General features: G+C 34.9%; 1 protein-coding gene across 1 annotated transcript in view; it reads left to right on the top strand.

Moving 5' to 3' along the window:
- The window catches only part of LOC113503094 (glucose dehydrogenase [FAD, quinone]), a 34,303-nt gene continuing 12,697 nt past the window's right edge, over positions 1-21,606 (top strand). The window contains exon 1 of the mRNA XM_026884906.1: positions 1-67. The gene's annotated coding sequence lies outside the window, so the exon portion shown is untranslated. The remainder of the gene's footprint in view (positions 68-21,606) is intronic.

The raw sequence follows: 21,606 nt of genomic DNA, 5'->3' as shown, positions 1-21,606 counted from the left end.
TTTCTTTGACTTTTTTTTGTAAAATAAAAGTGTTATTTTTTTGGAGTGTCCTGGAGTAATTATAAAGGTTAGTATTATTTTCATTTATGTTACCTCGGTTGTTTAATTTCGGGTTTTTAAGTTAAACGTATGAGAAAATAGAAATAGATTCGTAAGGAATATTCACTCTCACGTCATTTTTCTTTATTCTAGAAAACATTGAAAAAAAAATATCTACAAATATTATTAAACAATTAAAAAAAAAAACAAGTAAGCGGTACCTGCGCCTATAACAAAAACAAATTATAATTTCTAACACCTTTACGCAAACTACTATTTAACTGAAGTCATTAATATTGAGTCAACCACACTTAACTGCAATTAGTGTTTAACTCCCACATATAACTGTAGTCTGCACTAACTGTTACACAAACCGTCTAGTTTAACCTAACTCCTGAACTTTGATCCAAGAGTTAAACATTAACTATTTCGTTATAAAGTTGAACAACTAATTTCTATTAAAGTTTATTATAACTGCAAGCTTAATATTGTTATTTCATCTTAACGATAATAGCGTAAATAAATAAATCCTACTTATAATAATGTGAAAGTTTGTTTGTTTGAATGGATAAAAACTACTGAACTGATTTCGACGGAATTTGGTGCACAGATAGTTTAACTTTAAGATTTGTAGAAGGCGAAGCAGCTAGAGCTAGTTAAAGCTTGCTAACAGAAAAAAACAAAATACTTATTTTTTTTGTAGGTATATTTCAGAACAACTAAAATATCAGTTCACGCACAACATACACATATTCAAAAAACAATATTTATCACCTCTCTACAGTTCAAAGTATTGCTTAACCCAATAAAAAATAAAACTTACGAACCATGAAAACTATTTTGCCTAGTAGCAATTTAATAAAAGTAATAGACAGATTAGGAAACCATAATGCCCTTTCACACTATATTAAGCAAATATGATGCATGCTGTACATATGGGCACAGTCAACTTCATAGCAGCGGTAAGAAATAGACTTCCATTTACATCTTAATTTGAAGGGGTTAAGGTTGAATTTCGAGAAACAAAATCTACCAATTTCATTTGTCTGACTGTACTTTAAGGTACATTAGGTGTTTCCATTATTGTAATGTTATGATTCGATGGGTGATAATTAGGAAGAGACTACTGACCTCGCACAGTGCGAACCTTTCGTTTTTAACGCTGAACAAAGTTTTGACCGAATGTCGAGGTCTGTGCCACTGTGCAGGAGTGTACAGAAGGCCCAGTTCGTTCATAGAAAAGCCTTAGAATAGTAGTTGAAAATTATTATTATGTTAGCGAGTGCAATAATGCGAATGTATCTAAGTTTGTTTCTTTGTAGCTCTTTGCACGTCGACTAGAACCAGTTCCAATCCTAAACCACCTCCTACCTCTTTCTATCTTCAGAAATACGATTATTTTTACGAAAATTTTCTGGAAAAGGAGTATTATGGTGATCTATAGTGTTATTTATTTTCGTTGTCTTCAGCATGTTTGTTTATCCCAAAAACGTCTAAATTAATAGTATATAAGTTTCTTTGCATATTAACTAATTTCATGTGACATACGAACTGGGAGTTCTGTATCTACCTAATTAGTGTCAATGTCATATAATTTAGTAATTTCAATTCGAACATTTTAGACTAACCAATTCTTTTACTGTCTGTGCAAAATGAATGAAGTTAACATAATTGGGTAGTAAAGTTAATTAGGGCTAAGGGTTAACATATTTTACAAATATTGTTAAGTATTACTGGCAACCTACAATTTTCAGCATACTTTATATTTTCAGTTTTTCTTGGCTCACTCGTAAGTAAAGGCCTCTCCCAAATCCTTACAAGATTCTCTATCCTGGGCAAAATGGATCCAGCCCAGGCGTCATCCCATAGCCATTTTAGCCCAGTGGCCTTTTATAATCGTTCACATCAATAGAAAACGCTACTTGCGTACTTAAAAGCACAGTTCATTTCAATAAGTCGCGTGATCTGTCATATCCATAAATCCGAACGCTTTCTCGATCATCTAGAGTGTCTGTCATACTAAACTATACAGTAGAGTAATGTATTTATAATAAAAAGAGTTAAGAATCTATTTTACATTATCTACCAGTTTCACCTTTAAGAGAATTGATAACTCCACCTGACAGGGTCCTTCACGCTCTTATCTGTACCGATCTAATAAGATGCTGTATCCGTCTATTGTGCATGTTACCGACAAACTGCGAAGCTAGTTAAACTGCAAGCAACTTGGCTATGTAGTGTTATAAAAGTGAATTAACATGTTTCTGTTAAAAAAAAAAGCTGGCAAAGATATTACCTACAGACGGATTATCGTCTGTAGGTAATATCTTTACTTTGCCAGCTTTTTACAAGAGCAACGTGAAAAAGTAATTATTCTTTTTGCTCTTGTAAACCTGCACCGTAACCCTGATATCCATAAGACCTACTAACTTTTACTAAAACCATAGGTCAACGGTACCTATAATTTATTCTAATAGCATATTTACAATTGACAATTTGGAAATGCTTCAAAATGGAACCAGCGAGAAACCCCATTACTTAATTAACTACAATTGCCGTTTTTATCAAAATAATCAAAAAAGCTTTCTTAAAACATATTTTACGACTCTTATTAATATTCATTTCATGTTACAATTAGTTACTCAACTAACGACTTCAAATCTTAGATAACCAGCGACATTCTGTTCCCAAAACAGTACAATCAACTTACAATTATAACCTAAACTTAGCGGAAACAATACAGTTTTCCGGATTCCGCAGCACGCCGGCGACGCCCGCAGCCCGCGGCACTCGCTCCATCGCGCGCCGAGTTACCGATGCCCATTGTTTTTACACAATATAACTATTAATGGATATCGCTGTGGGTAAATCTTTGTATATGTAACCTCGCATTGAGTAAGAGGCTCGCCTGGTGATCCCTTTCGAGGTTGTTATTGAATCTGCTTACCACATATTAAATTTGTGAGTAAATGGAATAATCGTCTTTGGTGAAGGACGTTGCTGGAGCAATGGTTATAAACAAATTACTATAGTGTTACTAAGATACTTGCAACCACTGGCACCATTCCAGTAGCTTCACAATTACTGGTAAAGGAGTGGAAAGATGGCCGATCTAGTGTGACTGCTATGTTTAGCAGGAGTATCCCACACAGCCACTTCCTAAATAAAGCCAGTTGTAGTTATTTTAGCCACATTGTAGTGCGCCATCTTGCTTTCTCATCTCCAACATTTGTATTGGGTATACTTAAGAGGAATTACATTTTATTATCCACCATAGGAGTTGACTTATAACTTCTAAGTAATCTCTCATCAGTGATAAGGCACAACTTTAACTCGCTAGGTTGCCGGTTCAATATTCTTAGATACAATGACTCAGTTACATTATTTCTATTTTAAGCTAGAAAACTCTAATATCACATGTTGATCATTGTCGTTTCAAAAAACATTTCTTCAGCATAACAACTTAATTGGAGTCATAAAATTCTCTCTAACTCTCATCAAAATTTAATACGCAACATCATCAGTCATTTAGCATTACAATGACGATCCTCTTACAATTCCCTGCCCTTATACTTTCACAATCGTAAAACTACGTAACTGACTAGAAACCAGTAATTTTCAGCAGTTTATATTGTACTTAGCATAATATAGTGATTAAAAACTACATTATCAGTGATCTCCGTATAAATATCAGATGTTCTCTGAATGGCTCGGTTCTGATGAGTTTTTGTTTATTTCTCTACAACAGACGCAGGTCGTTGACTTGCTTTCTTTTGTTTAAAGACTGAGATATGTCGTTGCCAGGAAAGTTGATGTTTCCTTCTAGACCTCTAGAATATTCTGTAAACATCTGACATTTCATTTAGGATCCTTTTAACCAAACCAATATTAAATATATGTTTTGAGATCCTCCAAGATACAAGAAAATCAAAACGTTGCCATTAATTTCCAAAAAGTCGTATTTTCTGTTTCTTCGAACCAAAGAAAATTATTCGAGGAGTTTAATCCTTGTGTCGCGGAGAGTTTCATAAACATTCAAGTCGCATTCACAAAGACAGCCAGTTACAGAACAAGCAGGCGTGAATCGCAGCAATGCTTGTCCTACGCGAGGATCAACTCACGATTTTTGGCGCAAAGTGGCTTGGGCGTGGCATATACAACCAATTAGTTATCCGTACAGCCAACTACAATCAAAAGCTTTTGCGATTAAACTATTACAATGTGATGAAATAGATACTAAAAAAAAATCTTAAAGCAAGCTCTTGTACTCAGCTGTAACAATCTGACAGTAAGTCGTGTTGTTAGATCGACAGACGAGAAATGTCTTTGTATAAACAAACAAGAGAAGGTTATGATAACTGGTAATATTGTCACGGTTGTTCGCAACCCTTCGGTAACGGTTGCGCGGTTGCCGGCCGGTTGCGGCAACCAGCGTGACGGTTGGCGGCTTGTGGTGAATCTCACTTATTTATTACTTTATAATGTTGTTACTCGAGCGGAACACAACAAAAAATCTATGGTCATTACTTAATAGATGATCTTCGAGGTAACATAAGATTATTTTTTTACTTAGTAACTGTTGAAGTATGGCCTATATGATTGAAATCTTTGTGTCTTGACATCGCTGGAATAACTATTAGAGCTTTAGTGACTATCATAAAGATCGGACTAGCCGTTTATTTTTTTGTTTAATAATTAATGTACACAAAATATAAGAATAGAATACAACATTGCAAAATATGATGTACAAGGGTGCTGCTTATTTCTAAAGAAATCTCTACCAGCAAACCTACGGTAGGAGAAGTGGTCGATATGGGCAGTCAACAGTGTGCAACTTAATAAATAATAATAAAAGATTTAATAAATAACGTAGCTATTTTTTTATAAACGACTCCCGCACTAAGGAACTTAATCCGTGGGGGTTTTCACAAACATTCAAGTAACATGCACATGTGGGTACGCCGGGATCGAACCTGCGACACGTAGCGCTCATTGGGTTTGGCTTGGTGACCTCAACCACTCAGCTATCCGTAAACTTATCCAAATCAGGTTTTCATTTCAAATCATTAAGTAAACATGAATAATAATATACTAAGTTCACAAATACTATGTTTCATATGAACAGCACTCAGAAAGTGTTGTGAAATTCAATAAATTAAGTTGTTCATGCGGCCACATGCATGCGGGCACGACACACTTCCCTTGTGCAATACATTTAATTTTATTGACCGACAGGCGTATTGGGGTATTATGTTGTCGCCCGAAGCCGATAACTATACCACTTATTATATATTGGTATACTATTAATTTACGAATACACGTTTTCACAGACTGTAGTTGAAATTACAAGTTTAAATATCAAGGGTACAAGAATATTAAGTGGAGAATAAGATTTCCCAATTTTGATTAGATTACCTATGTTAAGATCCCTTACGAAAACGACGAAAGCTTATCTACGATTTTTAATTATAATAATTGGTACAAGTTGCATACAACCGCTAAAACACAATATTTAATTTAAATTCATTTGAATTATCTTGTGGAGTCCGAAACGAAGAAGCAATCTGAAAGTTTATGGCTTAGTGCCTTATACAAACAAACATCCTATTAAGCTTTGTTTTAAGTATCAGTGCAGATAAGACACACAACAATAAGTAATAATTGTCGTTAAAAAAACTTGACTTGTTTCCACAAATCAGCTATCTTTGAATCTCTTTAGCCACAGACTCATAACTGCTTATACGTGATCTTACAACAATAGTCGTAAAATGCGAGACAAACCTTCTCACAGCCGTGGGAGTGCTTTGTTTTAGTCCACACCTAATTAATGCTGATTTTAATTAAGTTACGAGACGCAAAGTAAGTTCACAAAAATGTTGTGACACTTCATTTTTGGAGCAAACGTTGTGAGCAGATTTGAAGATATGATTTTATAAGAATCGCCTTGATATCCTTTTTTTTCTTTTTATATTTAATTTAACATCGACAAAAGAGGCTCTTTACTGAAAGTCCTGGAAGGAGGAAAATGTTTCTAAATATGAATGATAACTACATTAGTTTAAATTCGAAACTTTTTATTCCGGTATCATTAGGTAACATCTAAAAAAACACTGCACAGTCTAATTTCCTAATTACATATTTTCACAGTTTAATGGAACAACGAAGTATTTAATTTATTTGATTATAACCGGCAGTCTTTCTGTGATCGACATCACTCAATTGCTTTTTACGGAAAGAAAAAATTGCACTAAACTCCAGATCAACTGATCAAAAGACTTACACTCATCAACTGTTGTATGCTTATAAGATAGCATAATCTCAACTTCATGATTGAGAATAATCCCAGCACCTTTAAGAAAAAACCACAAACTGTCAGGGATTGCCAAATATATCCCCATACGCACATGCCAGAGGCAGTCTTTATTGCGAAAGGCTAATGCTAGGCTCATTCACACGCGCGACAAAAACCGGGCGGCGCGACATCGCACATGCGCGACAAAAACTAATCCGGTTAGCATTTGTCCTTATTTCACAAGACTAAGCTTGACTGAGTATCAGAAGAAATTTAGGTGGGACACTGATTTGGTGTGGTTTGAGAAAACGTAGTCCTTGTGTCAATAAGCCTTTCTTCACAAGCGCCAGCACGAACGTATTTGCAAAAGAGTATTCTTATTCTATCATCGTCGTTTGTTTGAAAATATACTTTATGACAATAGTAATTGTATGTGTAGAAAATTTATTAGGAACTTTGTAACTGTATGTCAATGAAATAAATCTAGACAATACATGTAGCAATAAACACATTATGACTTATTGAAAAGAGGTTCACCCAGCCTAAATAATCTGATTAGTTACTCTTTCAACTTTTATGAATATCCCAAAAAGTTGCGTCATTGTTTATCCCTTATTCAAGTAAAAATGATCACCCACCACGCCTTGCCAAACAGGCAAGGCGTGGTGGGTGTCGTAAGAATGCCTAAGGGTTGTGAAGAAACAGATGTCGATAGATCAAGAGCTACGGCGACCTATCACGACATGTCAATACAGAAAGTGGAAACATTTGAACGATTCCAATATGAAGTGTGATGGTACCGGCTGAAGTACCACTCTTAGTTCCTGCTTCGAGTTATAGTCTGAAGTTAAAACTTATTTATTTTTAACCTGTCTCTGTGTGTCTGTGGGATCATAGCTCCCGAATGGGCTAAGCGGTTTTCGGTTTTTCAGTATGTAATATATTAAATGTGAGGCTTCTTAGACAAGTTAGGCTGCTTAAAAATTATAGTAGGTGAAGAAAAACACACATTGCACATTGTCTCTGATACATTTTCCCTGTTAACAATAAGTTAATGAATTAAACTTGCCACATCTTCGTTAAACTACGTTTAGACCTCACTTCCTAGTGTTAGTTATCAACTACCCTAATTAAGCTAATTGTGGTGTGTGTCGCGTTGTCGGCATTCATTCTCTACATTTACACATCGCGAAATCGCTTCAACTATTTCACTTTCTACAAAGCGTACACGTGTATGATTCTGGAAACATCTCGAAGGGTAAGGTTGTACCTACAGACAGAAACAGATTTTTAGTATTTTCAGTGGTACGTTTTAAGTATATTTTTGGTGTCGGTCAAGCTTACTCTTTTGCTTAATAGGCATAATAACTACTCTTTGAATTGCATTGTTATACATAGTTGTTTCATTTCTCAGGTTCTTTTTTAAAACTTGGTCCTTTGAAAATCAATCAGGAGTCGAAACTGCGACTCTTAGCAATGCACCAGTCGTTCTACCAAACCTAAGATACATTGCTCATTGTATTTGGTTTTTAATTGCAAATATTATCCGCTCCGCAGCACCTTCTGCATATTTTTTTGCTAAACTAAGTTTCATTAAGATCCGTTCCCAGTTTGAATGGATTCATAGTCATTCATCATTAACCTATCAACTTCCGTATTCATTGTGAACTAACCTAACCTAGTAGGTATTTTGGGATTTAAACTTCTACAACCCATTTCATTGTCCCCCTAATCTCTTTCTCTTCATAATTATGCCATTACACTCACGCAATTTATTTCAAATATTAAAACAGTGTTAACTAACTCTTCAATTTCAACATGGCCACGTTTTCTAGATTGAATCCAGTCAAGTCGTTAGGTCCTGGGGCTATCCTTGACATGACGTTAATGGCCGCCTATCAATGTATATCTGAACCTCGTTTTCGCATTTCGTTTTCGTCTGCAATTTCAACTAATTGCAATCAATTTTATGTACCATTTAGTATTGGCTACGCGAATGTCGCAAGGTTAAATAAATAGTTATTTATTGGTATAATAAAACATGTTTTTTTTTTTTATTTATTTTAATTATTAAAACATTGCTGCACCTTTATTTTTTAATAAATGTCACTTGTTAATCCAATGCCCGGGGTGGGACCCGAGGCGTTCACTTGGTAAGTCTACAATGTCACTTGCCTCATCGTGGGAGAGAGATGGCGCTATATAACACAAATACTGCTGTCCCGCTCTCACAGCTGCAACAAACTGCCTTATAGGTGCTAGGACCCATATATGCTAATAGCCAATTCTCTAGCCATTTATAGTCATGGGAAGTGTAGAAATCTAAATTGGATTCAGATTCTAGTACATGTCTAATATGTCTATTAGAACTCATCACTATTTCCTAATATAGAACTTGTTGAGTACCTCGTTTTTTTTTTTAATTATTTCGTCATAACTTATTTCGCTTAGTGGTGTTTTAATCTCCGCTTAACCTTTTCAAGTCTCGGTTCTAAGTATTTTAGCTTTATTTTATAGTCTTATATATTTTTATTATAATAGTCGAATCAATTAGGGGTCAGTTGCGCGTTGAATATTTATATATTAAATAACAAAAGGTTATTGTTTTGTTGTTAAAATCGTGCGATAGCGAACAGGAAGAGACAGACAAGGCACGTCCTTGCAATACTAGATATTATCAGTATCTTTACACCTATAAAATCAGAGAGGTAAGGCAGACGTACATTTACACAAAATATTTAATAAAATTAAAAAAGAGCCATAGCCATAAAACTGTCACTGTGTTTTCAATGGCGAATTTTTTTTTTGGCAAACTTGTCTAAGAACTCGCACATAATTCACCTTTAGCACAAAATAAACTGTAATGAAATAGGCCAATCCGTTCCTTAGCTATAATGCCACAAAACGACTGACAGACATGTAATACTTACGCGTAAAAATAAGCTTTCCTTGACTAAGTTATATTGTATGGTTATAAGTCATATCATGTGAATTTTGAAAGATGATGTATCCAGCTAAAGGAACTACTTAAAGAAAATATATTCTATCAAATCTTTTCTGTCTTTTGCCTAAACAAATACCTCTTAAGCGAATGTAAGTGTTTGAGCTGTTTCTTCCATAAGAATTTCCTAACCTTCCCATTATTGAAAGGGTAAAAGCCCGCATCACAGACAGTCTAAGAAAGACGTCCGAGACAAGAATCAAAAACAAAAAACAATCTTTGTTATAATACTGCACAAGTATGCGCCACAGATAATATCACAGCTTATAGAGCTATTCGTAATGCTGTCACCACACCAATATAAATATCGATTATTGCAAAACTAATCGATTTTAATGTCACTCAATTTAAACTTTAATAAGAATACAGATTACTATATTACTTGTTTGATCTCGGCATAATGTCATAGATAATAATGGGATCTGGCTAAAAGCAGCCACGACTAACAAGAAATGTCTTTATTCGAAATCTTATACCTTGTAAATATTTCTCCAGCCGAGTTAAAGCCTCTTTCTATGAAGACGATTTAGCATTGAACAACTGTATTTATAGTTTAAAATAATGATACTGCACTTTCGAAATTATCACAAAAAAAAAACAAAAAAGGTACTCAATTTATTCGAAAACTTAACATCAAAAAATTTAATATCAAAAATAGTATATTAGTTTGTAAATGAAAATGTCTCAAAATGCATATGGGTCCAACAATTTGATATTTGTCAGTGTAATGGCCCCAGGTGTTATTGATTATGTACTACATATTTCCCTTCGGTAAAAATACAATTTAAACCAAGATTAGACTCTCTCCATCATTAATATCCCAGTGACCCAATAATCTGACAGTTGTGATACGATCAGCTATTGTACTCTAAACATCACTAGGGCTAGTGACGTAACACACGTCATTTATTATCGATACATAACTGTCATCAGCATAATAATTTATTTAATAACGTAATTGATGTCGTTGCGTTGAAAGTGGTTTAGTCGAAGACAGCTTAATTGGGCATTTCGAGAATTTTAGTTATATTTGTGACACGATGTTGTGTTTCAACTAGTCATCCATTTTACATAAGTATAATATATGTTTTTTTCGCCTATTCCTAAATAGCTATGACGAGAATAAAAGTCAAAGCAAGCTCTTGGGGCAAGTCCAGACACTTAAGTTTTATTCCATAATGTATAAATAAATGCTGTGCTTTTTCTAGACAAGCCTTTGTTCTGGTTTGATCGATTTAAGCCTGATACTTGTAGCACTCGGTAATAGTCATTTAACTGATACTTTCAATTGATCGTAAAGGCTATTGACATTTTCAAGAAGCATGTTTTTATTTTGGTAAGAAAAAAATCACAATATAAGTCTAATAATTTTGCAACGCATATCGTAATTGTATAAATAGGTATGTTACACTTAAAATTTCCTAATTTATATAACCAGTGGAATCATTAAACGTTAATAAACAAGAGCATGAACTCACAATAAGAATGTTTGGCCTTGAGTAGTTTTATCGATATAATTGAGCACATCACTAGACGTGAAATATCAATCGTGATTCTATTATAAATGGAGGAACGGATTTATTACGTGATGTATACATTTAACAAAGTTGATTGTGTATAGTAAGTACTTAGTATGCGTTTTATGCAATCGTAGAATTTAAATTTTCATGCTTTTATGTTTGAAATGGCGTGAAGTTTGAAGAGTTGTTATTTAATGTTTTTGTTCACGGTTCGTTATTAGTGGAAAGCTAGAAGGCACTGTCATGATGTCAACCAACAAGTAGCATGAATGACAAAGTGCAGTTTGGTTTTTAGATAGCTGAGTAGTAAGTCAATACGCCAAACCCACTGAGTGTGACGTTTTGCGGATTCGATCCCCGCGCGCTAGGAGCATTTGTTTGATCCATGCTTGTTTGTAGTATCATTTTGTATGATACAACGATTAAATTACTGAATGCGAGAGTCGTAATAAATGTAGGGTTAGAGTAAATACCTTCCTCATTATCTCACCTGAAAAATGGTTTATTAATCGAATTTATAATTTACTCGGCGACTTCGAAAAAAAAAATCATATTTTCTTCAAGCCCAAGCATGTGCAGATACAATAAGTTGTATCAAATATTTTCTATTTATGAGAAAAAGCGTGATACAACCACAAACCAAGTAAGTATCTTTCTTTTTCTTTTTTCTTTCTGTTCTATTCGTTCCAAAACTATTATCACATTTGATTACGACCCTTAAGAAAGCAAATCTGTAGAAAATTAAGATCATAAATAATTGTTTATTAAACTATCGGTAATGCCTTCCCGATAACATTTGTATGTTCTAAGGATATATAAAATAAACATTAGTATATTCTATGAGGCAACACATCCGCTAATACTGAAACATAAGATACTCAAAAGGAAATCATTTACCTGACATAAACAAAAATGGCGACACAATTACAAAATGTAACGACGTTATAATTTGGTGTGCAATATGCGAAAACACCATAATAATAATATCTATGGAAGTAACAGTTGCCCAATATATTTGAGAGAATGATAATAACTTGAAGATTGCCCAGATTGCCCACGCGTGAGAAGATACACGTTTTGTAACGTCTCGTAAATTTTGTATTCTTTTTGGGTTTCGTGAGATTCAACACAAATTAGCAAGTTTTATTACTGTGTTTTTGTATAAGCCATCCAATGGAAGACGCATTCAGTTTCTAAAGTCGTTCATGTTTATCAAATCACTCATATGTATGGAAGTACCAAGTTTAAACCAAGAGACGAAAACAAATGACAGCTCGGGAGAACACAACGGGATTGCCCGACTAGTTTCAGACCTAACCGGAATCCTTAATCATGAGCCGACGCGCTGTCCCTGATCACGGCATAAGTCACGGCCTAGAAAATTTGAAATATATTTAGCATATCGAAATTAACTTATGTATCTAATCCAAATGACATACATATGACATTTAATTTATCTTGGACCCAATAGTAGTGAACATCTTAAATGCTTTCCTAATTCAATTAATTTTAACTTAAGATTATCACGTAACCAAATGATTTGATAAACAAGCTAAATCAACCCAATAGTACAGAGAATTGCAGCCCCGCTAGCCAAGTGACATTTCTAACGTCAATACGATTTTATGAACATGACATTTCGTTTCGATACGTCACGTGATTGACCTGTCATCTTCATACATTCGAGCGCTTTATGTTGAAGTTAACGATTACAAAAATGCCACTTAGGTAGAAGGGCTGTTTTTGTCTGTTCATGGGATCTTCTCTTCCACTGTTCGAATCCTCACCTAAGTTACTTCATTAAACTATTTCAAGTGGGAGTATACTTTTCTGCTAACCTGGGGCAGAATTAAATAATTTCTTCATTCATAAATCTGATTTGACATTGCTGGCGGCATATCACTTCTAACGCAAGCACAGATTGACTGGTCTCAGTAACGCTTACGGCTATTGTCCACCTAATTACGAGTTAACCTACAGCTTATCTCTGTATGGTTATTGTACATATCATAGTTCAAGGCTAAATTATAACCTCTTGAAAGACAATAGCTGTCAATCAATTAGACGCTCTGAAAATAATAATGTCTTGGAGTTATAGCTGGCGGGTTTTGTTAATAACAGTATTTAAGTACGGCTCTGAGCAAAGTGTGTTATTTTACTGTCATGTAGTCATTTTCAATTAGAATATGTACACTTAATACACTTATATGTCTCGTATACCATCTATGCTATAACGAGCTCCTCCATGCTTTGTAATGGCACGTAAAATTGTGGGTTCCGTCTGTTATTTATACATCTTTGACAATCGCTTTGTACCCAGAAGCTAGAAATTTTGACAAACATTCTTACTAAAGGGGTATCTTGTTGGCAGATTGATGAAGTCTCATAAGCAGTCGCTCGTTTTAAAGTATTGGTACATTATCTGCATCCGGTTAGAATGCTAATAAACTGTAATAATATAATCGATAAATCATTTTTTCCATGCTCAGCTGCATTTATTCTTAAAGGAGAATCTGTCTGCTAAACCCAACCTTGCTACGAAAATACCTTACACAATGGCTTCAAAAGTCAGACAATTGGTATCTAAATAAATATAGTTAATTAAATGTATCGCTATGATTGGTTGACGACAGCGCTGCGTCCTTGCGTAGAGCAGACATAGCGTTCCCTTCGCGGCGAGTGAACGGCGCGTGCGCAGCTGACGAACGCATCTTCGTAATGTCAAGGAACTGATGTGTTTGGGGCTCTGCGGCCGGATTTCAGTTATACAGCTAAAGGTTATATTATTCTATAGAATGTATTTTATAAACAAAGAACTTACCTACAGTATTCTTTTAAAGCCAATGATGAATAAATGTTTCTTGTTTACCGAATTTCAATATCACACAAGTTTTATCCCAGCATGATATTTACAGGATAGGATTATTAACAAGGTTTTTAACTTAGAAGATTTTATCAAGAGTCAAAGTTCAACACATGTCAAAAGATTCTCCAACCAACACCCTGTACTTACAGTGAATGACTGTAATTATAACCATTCTTAACAACGTCGTTCTTGAACCAACATGGCTTGTAGTTAATTTTACGTAATTACAATGATCGCAGCCTCACTCATGTCTTGTTCGGGCGATGGTCAGAATATTACGTTGCCCGCGACATGTTAAAACAGTTATATCTCCTAAAATATTTTGAAAAAGTTCTCTTGAAATAGCGTGATAGTATCCCTCCTCAATAATGGGCTAAATGGGCTATATAATATTGAAATAATTTTTGATATCGGACCAATAAGTTCTAAGAGCGCGCTTAATAGACAAAAGCAATATTTTAAACTTAAAGCTTCTCTGTCTGTCTATCAGAACAGTACCTTGAATTAAAATAAATGCTCTCACTCTAACTCCATTTCTTCGTCTAAGTACTATTCTCTCTGACCCTTTCCCAACATCCAAAAGCATCTAATTAAAATAGCAAACACTTCATACTGAGCATGATTTTCTCTTTTATAAATAGTCTTCGAAGCTCAAATATGCGATGAATATTCAAGCGGTCGCTACATAATAGCGGGTTCTATTCCCGCGACATGATTCCCACCGTCAGTGAGATAACACCTATGACTCCATTGTTAAATACACAACTCACTTCTTTTCAAGGTGGTTAAATTTGTTTTATACTTATAACTGTGTTACATCATACGGTCAAGAGTGATCAAGTGTTTTTGACAGATATTTATTTGATGTAATTTTTTGTCAAGATCCAGATTAGCTTGGTATAGTATATATACTTCATGCCTAAGGGACTAACGCCTTAGTATATATCACAACTTCACAAAAAAAATCATAACCCGAATTCCCAAGCGCAATTTTGATTATGTACTAAAACTCGCTCTGCATCACTCGGTATTTACTAACAATGAGACACTTACAAACCTCATTAATAAAAGCTTATCAACTAAAGTTCCGTAAGCAACGCGGAAGTTCACAGTTCGTGTACGACCTGGTCACGACGGGAGCCGAACTAGCCCGAACACAGCCGAACAATGGCCGAGCACGTGCGCACGCGCAATCGTGACAGCTGATAAGCTGAGCGGATGATTGCAACGGATTGGGATCTAGATTTCAGATAGGCTAATATGGAACAGGTTAAAAAGAGAGTGTGGCACGATAGTACTTTCATTCATGAACGTTTTCTTTAATGAAAGCAAAACTGTTTCTCATTTCATTATCACGTTTTACACGTGTTACTCCTTTTTACAATGATATGAATATAGGTAATTTATTAGACTGCAATTATATCCGAGTGCGATAGGTCCCCACGTCAAACCCTTGTTTGTTTCTCATAGTAAAATTTGCAATGAACATTAGTCATACAATGTTAAAACTAAAACCAGTTCATTGTTTAAATGAGACTTACGCAAGTCTTGCTGGCGCAAAGGTCTCTAGATAATGAAAACTTTCTGACAAACTGACTTGAGTACGTACTCAGCATAATTTTTATCTTAAATAATTGCTAGGTAGTATTTTTTTAATAAATCTCGGACTACACAAAGATATACTAATAAATTTCTTAAGGATAATTAATATTATTGAAAACGGGTTAGCCCGACCAATTTCTTACCCAAACGGGTCGCGAATCGAACTGAAATAAATAATAATTTTAAAAAATATCGTTGAGAACGTTTCGTTTTTAATTTGGCTCCCTACAGCTTTCCGTTTCTCCCAAGAGTTTTTTCTTTTTCCCCTTTCTCCTTTTTCAAGGAACATGTTATAAATTGCAAACAGTTTTTAGACATATAGTTGGTATTGACGTATTCCATCTAACAAAACCTTTCGATATCAAAGATTAATGGTGGATGCCCTAACATTGCATGAAACAAATTACAGTTGCTTCACTGACCTCTCTAATGTGATGTGTGTATGATCTCTCTAAGTTATGTCTCATATAATTTCACGTCACATTATCCCCATGAAAGCAACAGAGTAGAAAAATATCGCCCGCCATATTTGAATGACAAGCAATTTGTTGCCTCGTCAAACTGACAGCGGCTGTCAAAAGATCCTTGACATTTTTGGTCAAGTTATACGCGTCTTCTTTGGCAACAATATGTCATTATATATTACAAATATGGGTCATATACAGCCTTATACTCGTATGATAACGAGAAATCCGTTTTGAAATATTTACCAGAGCAAAATTAAGGCAGAACAGCAAAATTGTTTTGGCTTAGAGTATTTCTGTTGCCGCTAAGCGGGCATTCTTTTAAGTGACAGGTAAAATTTGTGGGTACCTTAAAATTTATATGTAACCCACTCGATTTATTTGTTTCAGCCTATTTTTACGCACCGAATCCGACTAGCACTTGACCGGTTATATTCAACTTCACAAAGAAAAAAAAATGTTCTTAAATAGGCCCAACGCGTGTTTCAAATCAGACCTGTTATAAATATTAACGGCAGTATGTCATATCGACATAGCCTATATAATATAACATTACTTTCACTAAACATTACCGACATGTCGTGTTTGACGTATAAACGTCTTACAATCATATGAATAACACTTTGGTACCTACCGTGTGACTCTTTGATGTTGAAGTGTTGTCATTATGTATTGATGTCATTAAATCCTTATCCTTTTTTGTGTGCGCAGAGGAGTGGTATAGGACTCGATACCCACGTAGAATAAGTATTTGTCGTTGTGTGATGCAGGGTAGTTTTTTCTAAGTCTAGGGTGTGTTTAAGCATTTGTCATGACCATCCAACATAATAAAAACTACAAACAAACTAGCGGTTCCTAAGATTCTTCAGAACCCAGCCTAGAATAACTCCTATTCTGAATACTTACTTAGGCACCTCCAATATTGTACAGAGCGCAAATTCTAAGCAGTATAAACTCTTCCCATATTTGAATTTGCACATTTTCTTGTAAAACGCTACGATCAATCTTTGTTCTGAAATATGACTATCGAACGCTAGGAACAAAATTACCAAAACCTTTTCAAAATTTTACCATTCCATCCCATAAAACGATAATAATAAATCCTATAACCTAATGCACTTCAGTTATATTTAACCTATCGCCAAATAAAACACTCGTTCTACAAATTGTGATGAAACAGAGCTGACAGTTTGATTATTGTCGAGTGCCGGTGTAATGTCGCCGTGACTAACGTCAGGCATATTATCTCGTGCCGGCGCCGGCGCAGGTAGGATGCCTCAATATGGATCCTGTTATACTTTGGTCTGATAACCTAACCGAATTTGAAAGTTTTGGGGGGCTGTATAGGTATCGGAATTATTTCTCAGCGTTTATATCCATTTAAGCGTTTTTGGGCTTCGGTAACTAAAGTCTTACCTTAACAGTGAGATCTTATTTAATTGCAGGTATTAATGGGAAAAGCTTATGATCCTTCTTAAAACTATGAACGCGAGAGTTTGTATGTATGGATGTTTGTTCCTCTTTCACGCAAAAACCACTGAACGGATTTAGAAGAAAAATAGATTATATCAGGATTGACATCTCTCTCAATCTTTTGTTTGTACTTCATAAGGATTATCATTTGAAATTAAGTTAACAAATTCCAATACGACTAAAGTCTTTGATCTCTGTCGCCACAATACATGTAATAGCTCTTCTGCAATAAGAGTTCCTCCAGTTGAATGACTTCCTTCCTCATTTCGCTTCGTGCCGCGGCATGGCAGAGCCATCTGCATTCATAATGCAGCTATTAACGACAGACGACACGACAACTTATCAAACGACACGTAATAACTTATATCACTGCTGGGATTAATTATAACACTTGTTAATTAAGACTGTATGTGATTCAGGAACATTCGTTGCAAGTATGAAAGCTAAATGGTTGTTAAACGCGAGCGATATCAGCCGGCCAGAAAACGGCTGTGATATAGTTGTTACGTGTGATGGAATCTTCTAAATGTATTATATTTTGATCGACTGCCGCCCTAAGGAATTGAATCCTTGATAAAGAATTTATAGATTATAAAGAAAACGTTACCTTCGTAAATGAGAAATGTCATTTGGCTATTGGCACTCCATTGAATAGTATGGAGATACCAAAAAGGCTGGCCCTTTGATTTATGGCATCTCAGGACTTGTGAAGTTATATTTTGTCAATGTGCTTCAATTATACAAGTATTTTTGAACATTGAAAAGGCTACTATTTAATATCACGATGAACGAATAACCACAGCAAGTATCCACCTCAAACACACAAACTCATACTATTCGCAGAATTAACAGATTAGCCATATGTGGCAAGACGCAGTGAATTTTCCTGATTGCAAAACTCGGACCTTAATTGACGGTAAGTGCGTTGCGAAATAGATGGGGTCGGTGTTTGACGCTGATTTCAACTTGCACAACTATAGCTAGGATTAAAGAGTCAGGTTTATAGGAAACTGGTTTATTATCTGTGGCTTTACGGTCAAGGACCAGTGGTACATGCTCTATGCTAATATTGATAAAATTGCAAGTATCTGTGTCAGGTGTGTTATTGTACCCTAAGGCTATGGGTAGGCTAATGCATGTCATATGAAAGTTATATGACAATTTCGATAGCTGATATATTAATTGAATAGATAAAGATATGACAATGTGTACAGTGTCTACATCTATAATGAATGTCTAGTGTTTCTTTCTTTTGACTTTTTCAAAAAGGCTATTCTTGATTACCGTGGGTTCAGTGGGTTGGTAATTCTATTTTTGGAAAATGGGAAAATGTGTAGCGAAAAAAATATTTGTTGGTTTAAAAGTGCTCATCCCCGAAACCACAAGTATAAAAAAATAACTAAATATAGTTAAACCACGGAACACAGTGGGTGCGGTCGTTTGTAATTCATGTAAACATACTTTTTAGGAATGTAGTATTTAACTCCTAAACTAATAAATCAAATAACAAAGAAAGTACATACAATCTAACATCAGCTACCTTGACCATAATAACATGATCGGTGACCACCTCAGAGCTTTTACGATGGGAAAACAACGCGATATCAATCAAGTATGGTTTGTAACACTATCTTAATTCGATCGCTCAGCCTCCATCAGATTACTGCACAACATAGAGGCTAATCATAACTATCGCTACAGATAATGTCAATAGCAATTAGTAATCTTTTGTCTGTTTAACCCTGAGAGGTTAACTTTTAAGTTTAGTTAACTATGCCTTTGTTACTTGCTACTAAGACTGTTTACTGCAATCTAAGATAATGGTTTATTGAGTGGTATTTGTTTATATTAGTTCAATAATTGGATTAGATTCTTGGATTAATTGTTGGGAAATTCTTTTATTATTATTACGAGTTGTTAAAGTCCTAGGGAAGGCAAATGCCTTGCCTTGAATAATTTATTCCAGTTTACTAAAATGTAATGTTTTTTTTTTAATAATCTTCAAAATGATTCAAAATACAATTTCAAAAACAAGAAGGTTTATAAAATGTATTGTAATATTGTTTATTAAAAATAATTAAATATGAGCCTAGAGGTGTTTTTGTATTTTTTATTTTAAAGGGGGTAATGAGAGATTAAGGTCACAGGTTTTATCCCGGCATTCCCACTTAAAAGGGGACCAAAACGCGCTGTAAACGGAAGTCCACGCGGACGGACTCGCGGGCAATAGCTTATAGTCAATATTGTATTTTGGTATCTAAAGAACCAATGTTTTATTAATATTTTATTACGTGATTACTACGATCGCGGAAACCATAAATCGTACAGTTATGTTATTTAATCAATTAAAATCAATTTGCTTTGATTTGTAACACAACTGTTTCACTTTCAAACGATTTCAAATGAGTATCTATGATGTTGTCTTTATTGGTGTAGTATGCTAATATCAACCATCGTTAAATATATGTATAATTATTAAGATTTGGATGACCAGGAGTTTGAATTTTAATAGGATTAGCTTATGAATAAAATAATTGCAAATAATCTTTACTGAATACTGTCTTATGTAATTTGGCTATATCTTTTTATTTTCGAAATATGTAAACGCATTTCCAGAAAAGGCTCTATATTATGCTGATACTCCAAGCTGCCAGCTACGGCATACCAAATTTCATCGAAATCAATAACGCCGTTTAAACGTGAGGAGGTAACAAACAAACACACGTACATATGTGTGAACACTGTACGCGCTACCTTACTTTCGCATGTATAATGCTAGTGAGTCTAGACTTATACACTTACAATAAACAATTAATTAGTCATTATTCATAGTGACAAGCCCATACATTAGAGTCTCAGACACATCAGTGTCTGGCGCCCATATTATCTATTTAGACAGATTAGATTACCTTCCCTACATGCCTTAGGCAATTAGATCTAACTAGCAGTAGACCGTGAGCCCGCCCGCTGCAATTCGAAAATTTTCTCACGTGAACATAAAGTCGGGATAAAAACGGGATATCAAATGTTATAATTCTGGTTATAAACTACGTGTGTACCATGTTTCGTCTAAATCTGTTTAGTTGTTTTTGCGTGAAAAAGGAACAAACATCCACACAAATCGCGTTCAAAATAAGCATTAGTAGAATTCGTTTAATCCAGTACGATTTATTAGGTTAGATGCTATAATGGCCATAGGTACATATATTGCGGCTTTTGCTTTGCAATATCAAATTTTATAGTTATAGGAGTTCAGTATTTTACAATTTATTTACAATTTACATTACTTTGACGTTTCAGTCAATCCATATTATCTGTAGAAATACAATTGTCTGAGTAAAGTTTATGAGATACAAACGCCCGGTAAAAGACGGGTAGACAGATGCACAGGCGACGGTGGATCCTTAGTTAGGGTTTGCTTTTTGACCTTTAGATATAGAACCTACTAAGAGCATATTATATGGGGCCCCTTTCTAGATCCAAGACGTTTTAAAATAGGACTGTTGCAATTGGGAAAGTGACACGACTACACTGTAAGAAGCTAAACTGTTTCTTTATGTTAACGGTTAACTCATCTTGGGTTTACGTTGGTCAATAAATACCTGAACTAATTGCAATACTATTAATACAAATCACATGCGTGCCGGATTGCCATGATTAGCATTTTATTACAGATACCTATTGCAAAATTAAGTTTTGAGATGATGAGCAACTCAACGTACCGTAAAGCCTACGTTGGACTTAAAGCTATGAAAGCCAAAGCCTGCAATACATTATCATTAATAGTCCTAGTCTTCAAAAAATTCTACAACTGAGAAAAGTACTACCCTTTTCTTTCACTCGTCTCTTTGTCTTAATTTACTGCAAAGATCTGTTAAGAACGCCAGCAGGTCACAGCAGCATCTTGCATAGATAATTCCTATGCCTTTCCTCACACCGAACAAACGCGGGAGGTGTTGCACGAAAGTTCAATCTTAATTATAAAGGTTTTAACCCATCCACTTCCTCCCATACAGGATAGGAGTATGAACATTAAGTTTCTAAGACATTAAAATAAGTTCACTGCGACGAAACGCAAACCATTTTCTTTTCTGCCTAGGCTCATCAAGAAACTAACCGTAATTGACTAATCTCTAAAGTTTTCTAATGCAGGTATGCTAACGAGTGACAAATCGCGAGGTTTAATCACAGGCATAACGTATTAAAACCAATGTAAGGTAATATATTAGTTCACTAATTATATTGATTAGCTCGCACGCGGCGGATGTGCGCGTAATTTTACACTTACGCATAATCTTTTACTAGTTATATGTAATTTGAAATATTTAATTATGGTGGCAAATTGGACG

The sequence above is a fragment of the Trichoplusia ni genome, chromosome 18 (assembly GCF_003590095.1).
Source record: "Trichoplusia ni isolate ovarian cell line Hi5 chromosome 18, tn1, whole genome shotgun sequence".
Classification (NCBI taxonomy): domain Eukaryota; kingdom Metazoa; phylum Arthropoda; class Insecta; order Lepidoptera; family Noctuidae; genus Trichoplusia; species Trichoplusia ni.
Note: the sequence above shows the minus strand (reverse complement) of the source record. Positions and strands in the feature narration are given on the sequence as shown.